Here is a 14,936-nt window from a genome sequence, read left to right as displayed (position 1 = left end):
GAGTGCACATGCTCAGCGTCATATCCAGAGGTTGTCTTTGAGAAATAGATGTATGAGTGCTGCCAGCATTCCTGCAGAGGTTGAAGGGGTGGGGGGTCAGCCTGTCAGTGCTCAGACCATATGGCGCACACTGCATCAAATTGGTCTGATGATGCACAAGAAAGGCCACAAACAGTTTGCTGAAGACAAGCAGACTAAGGGCATGGAGTACTGGAACCATGTCTTGTGGTCTGATGAGACCAAGATAAACTTATTTGGTTCAGATGGTGTCAAGCTTGTGTGGCGACAACCAGGTGAAGAGTACAAAGACAAATGTGTTTTACCTACAGTCAAGCATGGTGGTGGGAGTGTCATGGTCTGGGGCTGTATTAGTGCTGCCAGCACTGGGGAGCTACAGTTCATTGAGGGAACCATGAATGCCAATGTGTACTATGACATAATTAAGAGATATAAATTAAGCTTTGGCGCTAAAACCTTTTTGTGCACTGTGGATACCAAAATCATGTATGAGTGTGAAATGATCTATTATCTCTGCTAGTGCTCTGGAGAATTTAATACAAATTAAGGTGGAAATCTCCCAAAAACCACTATATACGTGATATTAAAATGCGTGAAAAAAGAGAAAAGGATGTGTGTCTGTTGACTTACACCTCAAAAATGCACATATGTATTAAAAAAATGGTGAATCAATCACATAGAAATAAACAATTAAAAATATTAACGTGCTCAATAGAAAAACATACGCAAACCAATATCTGAAAAATCATATGCAAACCAATATCCAAAAATTATGCTCTATGTTCAAAGTGACAATCAAAAAGCGTTTTGTGAAAGTACCAAGAAAAAATAATAATAACAAAAATCTTATAATGTCCAACAAAAATTTTATTTTTTTTTTTTTTTTTTTTTTTTTCAAAGTCGCATCATCTGGTTGCTGGAAAAACGTATGGAACTTTCATCAAATGAGGAAAGTAGAGCAAAGTGACTAGTGCAGAAGGGTTAAATGCATTCCTCTCCGGTGCGCCACTCTGTGTTAGGAAAAAGGTATATGTATGTGCTCACCAGACCAAAAACCCTCAATGGGTTAACCGAGCAGCCACAGTATGAGCCACTGTGCAGCTTTCTTTGGGCTCTGCTTCTGCTATGCTGGGGGGATGCTTTACACTTTTCCTTCCGCAGATAGTCCGTTTAGCAATTATACATAAAGGGAAACAGAAGTACAAACATAGTGCAATACTGTTGTTTGAACGTTTTTGTTTATTAAGAAGTCAGGTTACTCACAATATCCAAAGAGACAAATCGCTTTAAAATTAACTGCGCCGGCGTTGCTGCTTGTATACCAGTGTAAGGTGCACGTCCTAGGCCACGCCCTACGCGTTTCGTCAGAGCGACGTCATCTGGAGCGGCCATGTTGGTGCACCCTCACGTTTATGTAGGGTGCAGTGCTCTTCTGCGCCTGCGCGAGTGTATTAGCGCCATCTTTACTGTGGGAATGCCCTATACGAGCCGCTGTGTGTCTATTACATACTGTGTGCTCTCTTGTGACAGCACGAACATGGAAAAACTATTTCATTATTGTGGACACGGGATATGCTATATTCTGCAGTGTATTCACTTATGTCAATCCCAATGAAAACCTTTCTTTTTGCTTATTGTTGCGGACTCAGGGCATGACAAATTATTAAGCTATAGGGCACCGCAACCTACATATTACATTCCGGTATATTATGGCGCTAATACACTCGCGCAGGCGCAGAAGAGCACTGCACCCTACATAAACGTGAGGGTGCACCAACATGGCCGCTCCAGATGACGTCGCTCTGACGAAACGCGTAGGGCGTGGCCTAGGACGTGCACCTTACACTGGTATACAAGCAGCAATGCCGGCGCAGTTAATTTTAAAGCGATTTGTCTCTTTGGATATTGTGAGTAACCTGACTTCTTAATAAACAAAAACGTTCAAACAACAGTATTGCACTATGTTTGTACTTCTGTTTCCCTTTATGTATAATTGCTAAACGGACTATCTGCGGAAGGAAAAGTGTAAAGCATCCCCCCAGCATAGCAGAAGCAGAGCCCAAAGAAAGCTGCACAGTGGCTCATACTGTGGCTGCTCGGTTAACCCATTGAGGGTTTTTGGTCTGGTGAGCACATATATATACCTTTTTCCTAACACAGAGTGGCGCACCGGAGAGGAATGCATTTAACCCTTCTGCACTAGTCACTTTGCTCTACTTTCCTCATTTGATGAAAGTTCCATACGTTTTTCCAGCAACCAGATGATGCGACTTTGAAAAAAAAAAAAATTTTTTTGTTGGACATTATAAGATTTTTGTTATTATTATTTTTTCTTGGTACTTTCACAAAACGCTTTTTGATTGTCACTTTGAACATAGAGCATAATTTTTGGATATTGGTTTGCATATGATTTTTCAGATATTGGTTTGCGTATGTTTTTCTATTGAGCACGTTAATATTTTTAATTGTTTATTTCTATGTGATTGATTCACCATTTTTTTAATACATATGTGCATTTTTGAGGTGTAAGTCAACAGACACACATCCTTTTCTCTTTTTTCACGCATTTTAATATCACGTATATAGTGGTTTTTGGGAGATTTCCACCTTAATTTGTATTAAATTCTCCAGAGCACTAGCAGAGATAATAGATCATTTCACACTCATACATGATTTTGGTATCCACAGTGCACAAAAAGGTTTTAGCGCCAAAGCTTAATTTATATCTCAGATTTCTAACCTATTCCTATTTTTAGGGACAGGTTTCAAGCACAGGCAGCTTTAACCCCTTGAGTTCATTTTAATTCATCTTTATTTCATTTTGTTTTTTCCCTTGCCTGTGTGGCGGACGGGTGGAATTTGTCCATAGCGCAATCTTATCTATTTTTATTGCTATGACATAATTAAGCAGAGCATGATCCCCTCCCTTTGGAGACTGGGCCGTAGGGCAATGTTTCAACATGATAACGACCCCAAACACACCTCCAAGATGACCACTGCCTTGCTAGAGGTTATGGACTGGCCAAGCATGTCTCCAGACCTAAACCCTATTGAGCATCTCTGGGGCATCTTCAAAGGGAAGGTGGAGGAGCACAAGGCTTGTAACATCCACCAGCTCTGAGGACTTCAATGGCAACCTGTGAACCTCTGGTGAACTCCATGCCCAAGAGGGTTAAGGCAGTGCTGGAAAATATTGGGTCCAATTTGTACATTTTCACTTAGGGGTGTACTCACTTTTGTTGCCAGTGGTTTAGACATTAATAGCTGTGTGGTGTTTATTTATTTTGAGGGGACAGCAACTGTGTAAGTGTAATTTCTTCAGTGTTGTCACATGAAAAGATATAATAAAATATTTGCAAAAATATGAGGGGTGCCCAGAATTTTGTGAGATATTGCATATATATATATATATATATATATATATATATATATATATATATATATATATATATATATATATATATATATATATATATATATATATATATATATATATATAGATTTATAGATAGATAGATATACAGCTATGTACAAAGAGACACAATATATACAATATATATCTATCTATATATATATATAGAGAGAGAGAGAGAGAGAGAGATCTATATATAGTCTCTTTGTACCTAGTTGTGTTTGTGTATAGATAGATAGCTGGGTAGCTAGATAAATAGATATACAGCTAGATAGACAGCTGACCAGTGTGCTCTTCTCCGCACATGTATGTATGTGGTGCAGTGCTGAAGAGTGTCAGTGCTCCTCCTCCTCTCCTCCCTTCCATCCCCATCCTCCTCCTCCCTCCCCGTCACCTCCATCCTCCCCGGCCCCTCCACCCAGACTCACCGATCGGAGGATTGGACGAGGTTGGCTCCGGCACAGGACTCCTCCCGGGGGTCGGATGTGCGCCCATCTCCTGCCTCTCGGGGAGCTGCGAGGCAGCGTGGGGTGCGGTTGGGGGGGGCAGCAGGATGCCACTGGATGGAATCACGGAGCCGGGCGCTGGAGCTATGGATGGAGCCGCTTTTGCCCTTTGAATGCCCCCTCCGTGCCAGCTGCTTTCCTAAGGCTGGAGGGGCGCTGCTGCTGATGCAGGAGGGGCGGCCGGCGCTGGCACCAGGTTGGATGGCATGGCGCAGAGAGAGCCCAGATGAAGGTAGGTGCAGCTCTGTGCCACACACCGCAGTGCCCACCTTCATGTCTCTTCTTTGGCTCTAAGCACGGCCAGGTTGCCTCTTTATACCTCTTTTCGAGGCTAAGTTGTCTATTTTTGCTCAGGATGGCCATGTCTTTCTGGATTGTGCATGTCTTGCTGTCAGGGTTGTGCCCTGTTAGAACATAACATCTGTGGGATTATGCTTTGGCAGTGTTTTTTTTTTCTCTGGATTGACTGTGGTCAGGTTGTCTCTTGGTCTCTTCTATGCTGCTGTCTCCTGTGTCCTGGGAGTTTTCAGCCTTTCTTAGAGTGTTCTGCATTGGGTTGTCTAGGCGGTCTCTGTCTCTTTCCTCTGGCTGTCTCTGACATTCCCTGCACGCAGATGATTGCTGACTCCATGTTGTGGCTGAGCCTGTCTCTGGCTGTCCCTGTCCATGGTGCTGAACTGACAGAGTCCACTGATCAGCACCAGGAACAGTCATAGACAGTGCCAGAAATTCAGAACCACGAAGAGGCTATAGATATATATATATATATATATATATATATATATATATATATATATATATATTCAGCACCATGGACAGAGGCACCTATAATGCAGTACCGACAATTCAGCACCATGGACAGAGTCCCCTATCTATAGTACCGACATTTCAGCACCATGGACAGAGTCCCTTATCAATAGGACCGACAATTCAGCACCACGGACAGAGTCCCCTATCTATAGTACCGACAATTCAGCACCATGGACAGAGTCACCTATATACAATACCGACAATTCACCGCCATGGACAGAGTCACATATAAATAATGCCTGCGGTTCAGCACCATGGACAGAGGCACCCATGTACAGTACAGGTAATTCAGCACCATGGACAGAGTCACCTATATATAGTACTGGTAATTCAGCACAATGGACAGGGGACCCATATTCAGTACTGGTATTTCAGGACAGGGGTACCCATAGACAGTGCCAGCAATTCAGCACCATGGTCAAGGGCAACACCAACTGGTCAGCACCATGAACCCAGACAGGCTCAGCTACATCATAGAACTCAGCACTCATCTAGATGTTGACTACCTTTTCCAAAATGATAATGACTTCCACCAGGATGAGAGAGCAATGTCACCTCCATATATTTCACAGCCCTGTGACGTCAGATCATGCTATTCTAAGCATGACAAGGGGCATCAGCAACATACATGGTTCAGCCAGACAGGTAAACAACATGCACCTTGAGCGACACAGCAGTGGCATATATGGCACTGGAGCTGAACCACACATGATGCATCCTTGAAATAATTCAGCAAGGTCCTCCTTATGGCAGACATACATGCCTCAATTTTATCATTCAATTAGATCGATAAATGATTAAGCAGCTGTAACTTGCCTTCTCATCAACCAAAACTCAATAGAGATCAGATGCGATTGGTCAGGGTGGAATATTATTGTTTTGCATCTATCAGCTGCAATGAGATAGAGCTGATTAGGAGATTTTGATATTAAAATGCAGATGTAATTGATTACTCAAGATTATATCTTCCTCCTATTGATTGAAACCTGTAATTTTGTTATAGTTATCGATTGATTATTCTGTTCACAAGATAATGATAGGGAAAAAAAGTAATAATGTATCGATGCATGTATGATCACCATTAGAAATGTCAGCTCCTTATACAGTATGATACATACTAATCTGCTGAAAAGATACAAGACAAGAGTAAAATATCGCTGGATGTAGCAATGCATAATGAATTTCTGCTAACAAATGCATACAGCAGTCTTTTCACGAGTCAGCATCCTATACCAAACAGCATCCCACTAAGATGCCTCTTGCATCCCTGACACATGACACCAGCATAAATCTCACAGCCTTGACATATGTCACTGGCATACCAACAGCTAAGCCAGGAATTCTTATCAAAAGATCAGCCATAGCTAAATCTGGCCAGCTCCATATATTCTGTAGTTATCCTGCTCTAATAGAGCTTCTGTCACTCAATATATATATATATATATATATATATATATATATATATATATATATATATATATGCATCACATCGTCCTCCAGGTATATATCACAAGATTATAAGCCTATGCCTGCTCTGTTTGTCTCTGTAGTAGATAATGTGAATGTATTGCTCAGAATATGACATATCTTTATATTGTCTTCAGCTCATTAATGGTTTGTTGTGGTCACGAGCTTGCAAATTAGTGGCAAACTGCCTGAAAGGGCGAGCAGTTAATTTGACATTGTTCTACAATAGTCATTAGGTGTTGAACGTCATTACATATGTGTACACAAAATAAATGGGGTCTTTTGCATCTGTTTACGTGTCCTGACAGCAATCGACAACAGCAACGTGCTTTAAAATAGATGGCCCTAGTTCTCTGTTGGTGTATTCCCCCCCTCCCCCTTACAAATCTGTGTACTTGTTTCTGCATCTCGCAATTAAAATGGTGCATGGACATATCTTAGGTTTGTCCCTTGTGTTTTCACACTACTAAATATCAAAAGAGAGTTATAATGATTAGAGTTGCAAGCATATGTACCAGAATATGCTTTAATGATGTGATGGTAGTGAGCTCCCAAGTGTTGACTAAGTGCAATTACAAGCTTGGAGTCGTAAAAGTGTTCCAGTGGTGAACCATACGTTTTCTTTAAAGTAGTACCATATGTAAAGAATAATTAGAAATGGCTTAAAGGCTCTCTTCACCCAAAGCAAGCATTTTAGTCTCAAGAGGGAACTGTTAAATTGAACCAACCCCTGGTTTTTACCTACCTTGACATCTTCAAAAACAAGATGATTTTTCTGTGGTAAATTCTGTTTTAACCATGAAGCCATTTTGAAGGTGCCACTGTCTCAGAGATGAATCCTCATGTTATTTGTTTATAATGGAGAGTCCATTGGGGGAGTGTGATACCATAATTTGATTTTGTGGCAGATTTGGTGGGAATAGCTCAATTATGGAGCTCTTAAAATCTCTAGTAGCCAGCATGCAATTTAGTATGCCAACATCTGCACAACCCTCAAAAATATAGTCTTTGGGCATGGCTGACCATTAAAACATTGCTTGTATCCATTGGCTGAGCTTAGCCATGGCTAGAAGTGCCTCTCTCATCCATTTTGTGACTAGTATGACCTGTTTGCCATATCATGAAGCAAAACAGCTGACAGTGTCGCTAAAGACAAATAATGTATCTATCTTCTAAAGCACAAGGCAAGGAGCAGCTGTTTCCATTATGCTTAGGTGACAGGTGCTCATTAAAGTCATATTTTGGAAGGGAGCAAAGAGCTTCTTGTAGTTTATTCACATCTTATCTAAGAAGGTTTTTAGTCATTTAGGTTAGAGGAAACCTAGACCTAGAAGCAGTACATTAAAGTAAACTAACATTGCTTATTAGTCTAGAACAGCCTTTCTCAACTAGGGTTCCTACAGGGGTTGCTAGGGTTTCTCTAAGCAATGTCTGCCTCTCAGATAAGTAACCACTGACAACAATGCTCTTTTTAGCTATCTGCAAGGAGGGAATTCTTCCTTCTGATCAAAAATGGAAGAACTATTCTTCCCAGTGACAATCACACTAATGTAATTAGCATGAACTTAGCTAAAACTAGAAAGATATTTTAAGGGTTCCTCCATGTTAAAAAGGTTAGGAAGGGCCATTATAAAAACAATTTCTCATAGTAAAATGAGCATGACATTGCCTGTAACCACCAATCAGATTTCACCATTTAGCACTAAAAAGCCAACTGAATTTGAATACTGGGACAATCTAAGTAGCCGCAACTCAAGCAAAGTCAAAAAGTAATATAGTAACACTTGTAATATCTTATAATTGATAGAGAGAAGAGCTTAATCTTCCCTTTCTTCCACAGAGACACAACAGGAAGTATATGGAAATCTGTACAACGTGAGGGAAATGCCTTTCCCCCTGATTGTTGGTGGTTGTAAAGACATGTTTTAATTAAAATAGTAAACATATTATACAGTACGTACCTGCTCTGTGCAATAGTATTGCACAGAACGGTTCCTTTACCCCCTCTTATCATGTTCCTCACCAACACTGTCCACTCCACCTCAGAGTGGTCCCTTACCTCCTGTCTGCTCCCTATCTTCTCTGAGTGCCTCCATGGCAAGCTGTGTGCTGTGAGGGCACTCGTGGGAACGCACACAAGCTGTGCTATGTGCATCCATAGACACTTGTATTGGAGTTCTGCCCTGCCCCCAGCTCCCTGGTTACAGGATTTAATTAACAGTAGTAGGAGCCAATGGCTCCCACTACTGCTTCTGTGACCTGTAGATACAGGAACAGAGCAGCTCAATGCATTGAACTTTGACCCCAGAAAAGGAAGTGAGTGCAAAATAGGAAATGTGGTGTATGGCCAAAAATCAAGTTTTGCTTTTCAGATTTATAGCAAGCTAAACAAGAATTCTGATTTGCTAATATCTCCATTTTGTGTTCATTCTCTTTTATCCTGCAGTGCATTTTCCATTTAAATTTTACTACTAAAGCGAAGCTCCAGCCAAACCACTTTTTTTTGCATGTAGTAGGGTCACTGCCAGTGTTAGAGTCACTGTCAGGTTTTCATTGTTGTCTGTGTCCTCATTGAAGAGATTTGTCATCACGCTCTGCCCTTGTAACCTCTGTCAAACCTTCCCAATGAGATCACAGACAGCAATAAAATCTAAACAAAGATCCTCCTGACCCTGGCCCAATTGAAGGCCCTCTTCACACCTTAGCTTTGCATTGTGTTATCATGTGTGCCAAAGTGTTTTGTATTGTACATCAACTTGTTAGTGTGTGTTATATTTGGGCAACCTGTTTATTTTGAATGGGCTACCAACACACCATATGGCAGTAGTTAATTGGTGAATAGGTTACAACGAATAGGTATGTAGCTGTCCTAACTAAAACTAATAACAGTGGTTGGCTGACTATTTTATATCAGATAATAGTGAATGTCTAATTATCAATAATTATTATCTAGCTATGTTGCAAAATAGCATTTCCCTGTGTCTGGTAGTTGTGTGTCTCTAGTAATAGTAATTAGTGTTAAGATTAAAATAGTGTGTCTGTATTGTTCTCACAGCATTATTGATGTTATGCTATTCTTGAGAGTATAGAAATATAAATTTGGTATGTCATGGTGTTATACCATAATTTTTCTAGGTTTTTATACTATTTTCTACTAGTAAGTATATATCATTGTCTGCTCTAATCAACAGTGCTGCTCAGGTAGCAAGAACACTGTTGATTGGAGCAGCTTGCAAGGGGGCGTGTCTGACTGCTGGAGAACTGGGCTGTGGCCCTGTGTTTGAGGGCACCAGTCCAACTCTCCAAGAGTTACTGTATATGCTGTCTGATTGCATTATAATAATAAATACAGATGGTTCAGTTGGGCTTTAAACTGGTTCTAAAGATATAACACAGAGATTGCATTAAGGTAAAAAACCTTAAAAATACAAAAAAAACTTCCATGATCCACTCCGCCCTCCCTTAAATACTTACCTGGCTCCTCTATTAAACCAGTGCTGTGCCCATCTACAGGAGCACTGCTTTCTTTTCCTGAATTCACAGAGGCAGCAGCTGGAGCCATTGGCTCCTGCTGCTGTCAATCAAATCCCATGGGGAGGGAGCTGGGGGAGGGGCCGAGCCACACTGTGTGTGTCTATGGATGCACACAGCCTGGTTTGGGAGTGTGACCACACAAGTGACCCCACAGCACAGAGCTTGCTATGGGGGCACTTAAGGAAAGAGGAGGAGTAGACAACATTAGTGGGGAACCTGATAAGAGGAGGTAAAGGAATTGTTCTGTGCAATGCCATTGCCCAGAGCAGTTAAGTATAACATGTTTAATATTTTCATTTTAAAATGCCTTTACAACTGCTTAAATTTGATTGACAGCCTCACTGACCTTCAGAGATGCTTGAGAGAGAATTGGCCAGACTGTTACAGAAGTTAAGATTCTCACATACAGTATAACTACAGTTTCTTGTATCTTTCATTTTTCTTATCATTTAGACATGAATTATTTATTGAAGGTAACCTATGTATGTATTCATCATATATTCAGTTTGAATTGACCTAATTTGCGACAAGAACCCACCAGACTCCTACCCAATTTTGAGTAGACAGTCCCTGTAATATGTAATGCAATTACTGGTAATGATAATAGAAACACTAATACTATCACACAGTAAAAATTATCGAGTGTGAGAAACAATTCTTAGGTGGAGTGATTTTTTGGAAAGCTGTTCATAAAACCTAACATCGACTTTGGTTTATATTCTCATGAATGAGAAGATAGATTCTTTTTTTTTACTTTTATATTTATAAAAATAAAAAATAAACCAAAAAAAACTGGGATACAGGGATAGCCCAGCCACTGCATTTTAATTAGCAATACTGTCTTCACACTCATTAAAGTCTTATATTAATGGAAAGTGAATGTGTCTGTCTCTATGAGCTCCAGGGCAGTTTGGAGGTTGCAGGAAAATTACTCAGCAATGTTTCTCTAAATAAGATACTGCTATTAGAATCCTAACAACATTGGGTGAATTCAGTACAGCACTAACTACTTTTTTTTCTCAAAGTCTGGCCCCTTTTAACATGGCCTGTGCCAAAATTTATAAAATATTTGCACCAGTTATGGTACCAGTACCAACACATGCTAGATTTAGGTAGTTCCCACAGTTAGGATCGTCAGTGCGGATGTAAAGGATCCAAAAAGAATTACCACCAACTGAGCATGAGATAAGTCAACCACTGTGTTGACCCTTGTGGCTACACAGCCAATGCTGTCCTAGTTAGCAAGGGGCTAAGCATGCATTGAAGACTATAAAGACACTTCAGCCTCAGTGCCTCCCCACCTCCATGTACCAGATTTGTGTAGACCAACATTTTATGTGCAGAGGAGCAAGGGAATGCATGCATGCAATGCTCTTGATGAATTCCCCTTGTTGTCTCCTTAAAATATAGCTTTAAATGTTCATCAACACATTCATTATATGGAGTCTTTACTCTTTTCCAGATTGAAAGGCACCACTAGGATCTTTGGCATTCAGCACTTCCAGGGGTGTCCCTGCATCTCTACAGGGATACTCTAATGATGTAGCCACTTGGGGGGAGAAACAAGCATCACTGTATAGTATGAGGGTCTACCTAAACAATCTATTCAATTTATATCCAATCAGGTAGGCTCTCACACTATCTAATAAAATGGGAAAAATGTGCAATCAGATTGTAATATGCATGACCAGCTTCAGCTTCAAATAGCATGTTATTGAGAAGGAAACTAAGGTAAGGCTTGAGGGTAGTCCTTAGGGAGCCAGAAAGGAGGAATTTGTTGACAAGGTCTAGGGAACTGACATCTAACGATGTCCTGCAATATCACAGGATTAGGTTTCCTTGGAATATCAGGTTACCAACAGCTAGCAGATTAAATCAAGCAATGCCAGCATTTCCCATGATAGATCTTCCCACTGGACTGGAGTAAAGTATTAACATAATCTACAATGTACTGCTGGCATGAGAATTCACAATTTAAATGGGCTCAGTATCATTTATACAGGCATGGCTGGTGCTTTTGTCATCCAGAGAAACTTGTTTCTCTTTTTTCTTATGTGAAGCCTTCAGCTCCGCCAGCAGCTCCATCATATACAATCAAGGGTGAAGTGCTTTTTTTATGTAAGTGCTCCAGCCATTGTAAGCTTTGTGTACATTGGATAATGGAATAATGCATTGTTTTTAATAGGACTAATGCAACCATAGCCACAAGTTATCTTCATACCAATGCTTGCTTTTGACCCTTCATATCACATTATGGTTACTACAGTATATTACATTTACACAGAGTGATTGCAGCTGCCATGTAGGCCATATACAGTGGATCCTTCACTGGCTCATCAGAAACTGTAAAAGCATCATTGTGCCGAGGGCATCTGCCTCAAAGCTCTATCATGAGGATAAAGGTGGATGTTAAAGATGAACTATTATTTCCCTTTAAAAAAAAAAGAGAGATCAATTGGCACCCACAGGAACTATCCAACAAGCTGGAAACACTTTTTGTGATTTGTAAGGGGTTGAGGGTGGCCTGTATCCTGCAACTGGAAAGCCCTGCTTTGCCTAACATTTACACGTTAACTTTAACTGAGTACAGTGCTTGCAAAGATTGGGAGACCTAAGGCAACCATATCTAATGCATGTGACTTTTTTTTTTTTATCTCTTAAAGGATAACTGTATTTTTAACATAAGTAACTTTGCAAGTAGATCCCCCCACCTCTACCCTTTCTCTCCCATTGCTTTGAAAGCTCTCATCTCAGCTCCATGCTACTTTCATCCTGTATATTTATGGTTCAAGCACACTGGCTTAAAAAAAAAAAGCGCTGCTTCTACAGGAATTTTTTTTTTTCTGAGTGTGGTAGAAGCTCAATGTTATTCTATGCGTTCACGTTCAATGTTTAGAAGGCAGAAAAACTATTTCTAGTTTGCATTTTGCAGTTTTCTGGCATAAAAAATGCTAAACACTCCTAAACATGCCTAAGCCCTTCTACACACGGTCAGACATTCTGACAACCAAATCCATTGGATTTTGTCCGACGGATTTTGTTGCATACACACGGGCGGAAAAAGTTGTTGGAAAATCCGATTGTATATAACGTGATGACGTTATTTCGTTATGACGGGACTACATTCAGGCTAGTAGCCAATAGCTTTGGTCTAGGAATTTGATCTGAGCATGCGTGGCACTTTGTCCGTCGGAGTAGGCTACACATGATCGGAGTATGTCCGTTCGGAGCATTTTGTCGGAAAATTTTATAGACAAGTTGGAAAACTTGGTCCGTCGGATATTCTGACGGAAACAGTCCGATGGAGACCACACACAGTCGGATTAATCGACAATACGGTCCGATAGGACACATTCCATCGGAATCTCCGACCGTGTGTACAAGAGCTTAAACATATACAGAAATGCTCTGTGTGAACTCTTTTTCTGCCACACCCACTGTGCATGGAGCCTTAGCTTGTCCATAGGACTGAGATCAGCATGCCTTTTCTGGGACATACCTTTTATTTAATGCCTTCAGTGCACGGAGCCTTAAATTATGTTTAATGTGCTGTGTGCCACTAATGTAATCACAGAAGATCACAAACTGCTAGAAAAGGGCAGCCCTTACATTGTTCAAGTAAATCATGAATATCCCCCCATTACACAATACTGTGAAAAGTAGAATGCACATCAAGAGGGATACCTAATCCATTGTTTATTCTCCATCCTAGTCTGGAGATATTTGCTATATGTACTGTATATGTATTTGCAAAATGTGCCTGATTTTTTTGCACTTTGTGATCTACTGTGCCTGCATGTATGCATTGCAACATAAAAGTATTTTTTTTAAACTCCTGGTAGAAACACTGAATCAAAAGGTATATGGAGTAAATATCACCCTTGCTCCTTCTTTATGTTTGTAGATACGGTGAAGGCACTGAACAGAACAATGATTGCACTGACTTGGGCCTGTGACAACAGCTCTTAGAGCATAGGCAAAATTAGAGATAGTAATATGACAATTTCTTTCTCTCTCTCATTGTGCAGAATAAAAGATATGGGAGTTCCCAAAACTGTTTTGCACCTGGACATTTGCAGATAATTATATAAAATAGCCACACCCAAATTATATGTTGTATTGAGCTGTTATATGTTAATGGTTTGTGTTAAAGGTCATTATATTTCAGTACTTTTATTAGGCACCAATAGATTGAATTACTAGCTGTTTTCTTTTATATTGAAGAATTCAGTGGGAAGATGTAACTATAAATATTCTCTTTCTCGCATTGGGCCAAAAAATAGATGTCTATCTCTATTCAAGTAGCATGACACCATTAGTAAACTTTGAACTAACAGGCTAGCATGGATATTGAACTACAATTAATGGAAATATCAGTTGTGGGCGGAGGTGGCCTTTGAGGCAACTTGGACCATGTTATAAAGTTATTTTTTTCACCTTTAGATCAGCTGTGGTTTTAAAAATTCATGCATTGAAGAAGGCTTTGGTCTTTCATAATCTAAGTAGCTATGCGGCTATTTAAACTTACACCAGTAAGTGGGAGTACTTAAGGAAAATCTGCACCACTATTGTATAGAGCATAAGGTATGTGTACTTATCTTCCACTGCTGAGCAAGTTGAAATGTATACAGAAACCATGCTTTGTGATCTGTTAGCCAGGCACTAAACTTTTGTGGGAGACAAGGGATGTGTCATGTGCTCTCTCATACTTGGAAGTACAAGGCATTTCCTGAGCAGGTGACAGAGGAAATCAAGTGATATCATGGTGACCGGGGTACAAGTGACTGCACCTTACAACCCATACAGTTAAATGTTTTTAATGAAAACCTTAATGAAAGATAAAAAAGAAACAATGCCTTTTATAGCAAACTGTATGATATTAAATCAAATGAACATAGCCTGGTAGCAGCAAATACACATTTGAATCTTATAAGAGCCTGCCAGTTAATGACTGGCAGGCTCTTGAAGCCCTGCTGTCATCAGAGGAATGGGAGGAAGCCTTAAAAGCCATGAAGCCTGGTGAGAGTCCAGGGCCGGATTACTTCACGGCACATCTCTACAAAAGCTTTCCAGATCTTTTGGCTCCAGATTTCCTCAAGGCCTTCAATACTCTATTAGATACCCCTAGTTCTTCAGGAAGCCTATTAAAGGCATATATCTCAGTGATCCCAAAAGAGTATAAAGATCCC

The 14,936-nt window shown here is 40.3% G+C and overlaps 1 protein-coding gene across 1 annotated transcript in view; it reads left to right on the top strand.

Moving 5' to 3' along the window:
- The first annotated feature begins 3,835 nt into the window (after positions 1-3,835).
- The window catches only part of LRFN1 (leucine rich repeat and fibronectin type III domain containing 1), a 252,593-nt gene continuing 241,492 nt past the window's right edge, over positions 3,836-14,936 (top strand). The window contains exon 1 of the mRNA XM_077479880.1: positions 3,836-4,168. The gene's annotated coding sequence lies outside the window, so the exon portion shown is untranslated. The remainder of the gene's footprint in view (positions 4,169-14,936) is intronic.

The sequence above is a fragment of the Lithobates pipiens genome, unplaced genomic scaffold (assembly GCF_037356315.1).
Source record: "Lithobates pipiens isolate NorthernLeopardFrog02 unplaced genomic scaffold, aLitPip1_a1.2 Scaffold_1, whole genome shotgun sequence".
NCBI classification, from domain to species: Eukaryota; Metazoa; Chordata; class Amphibia; order Anura; family Ranidae; genus Lithobates; species Lithobates pipiens.
This window is presented reverse-complemented; position numbering and strand designations above follow the sequence as displayed.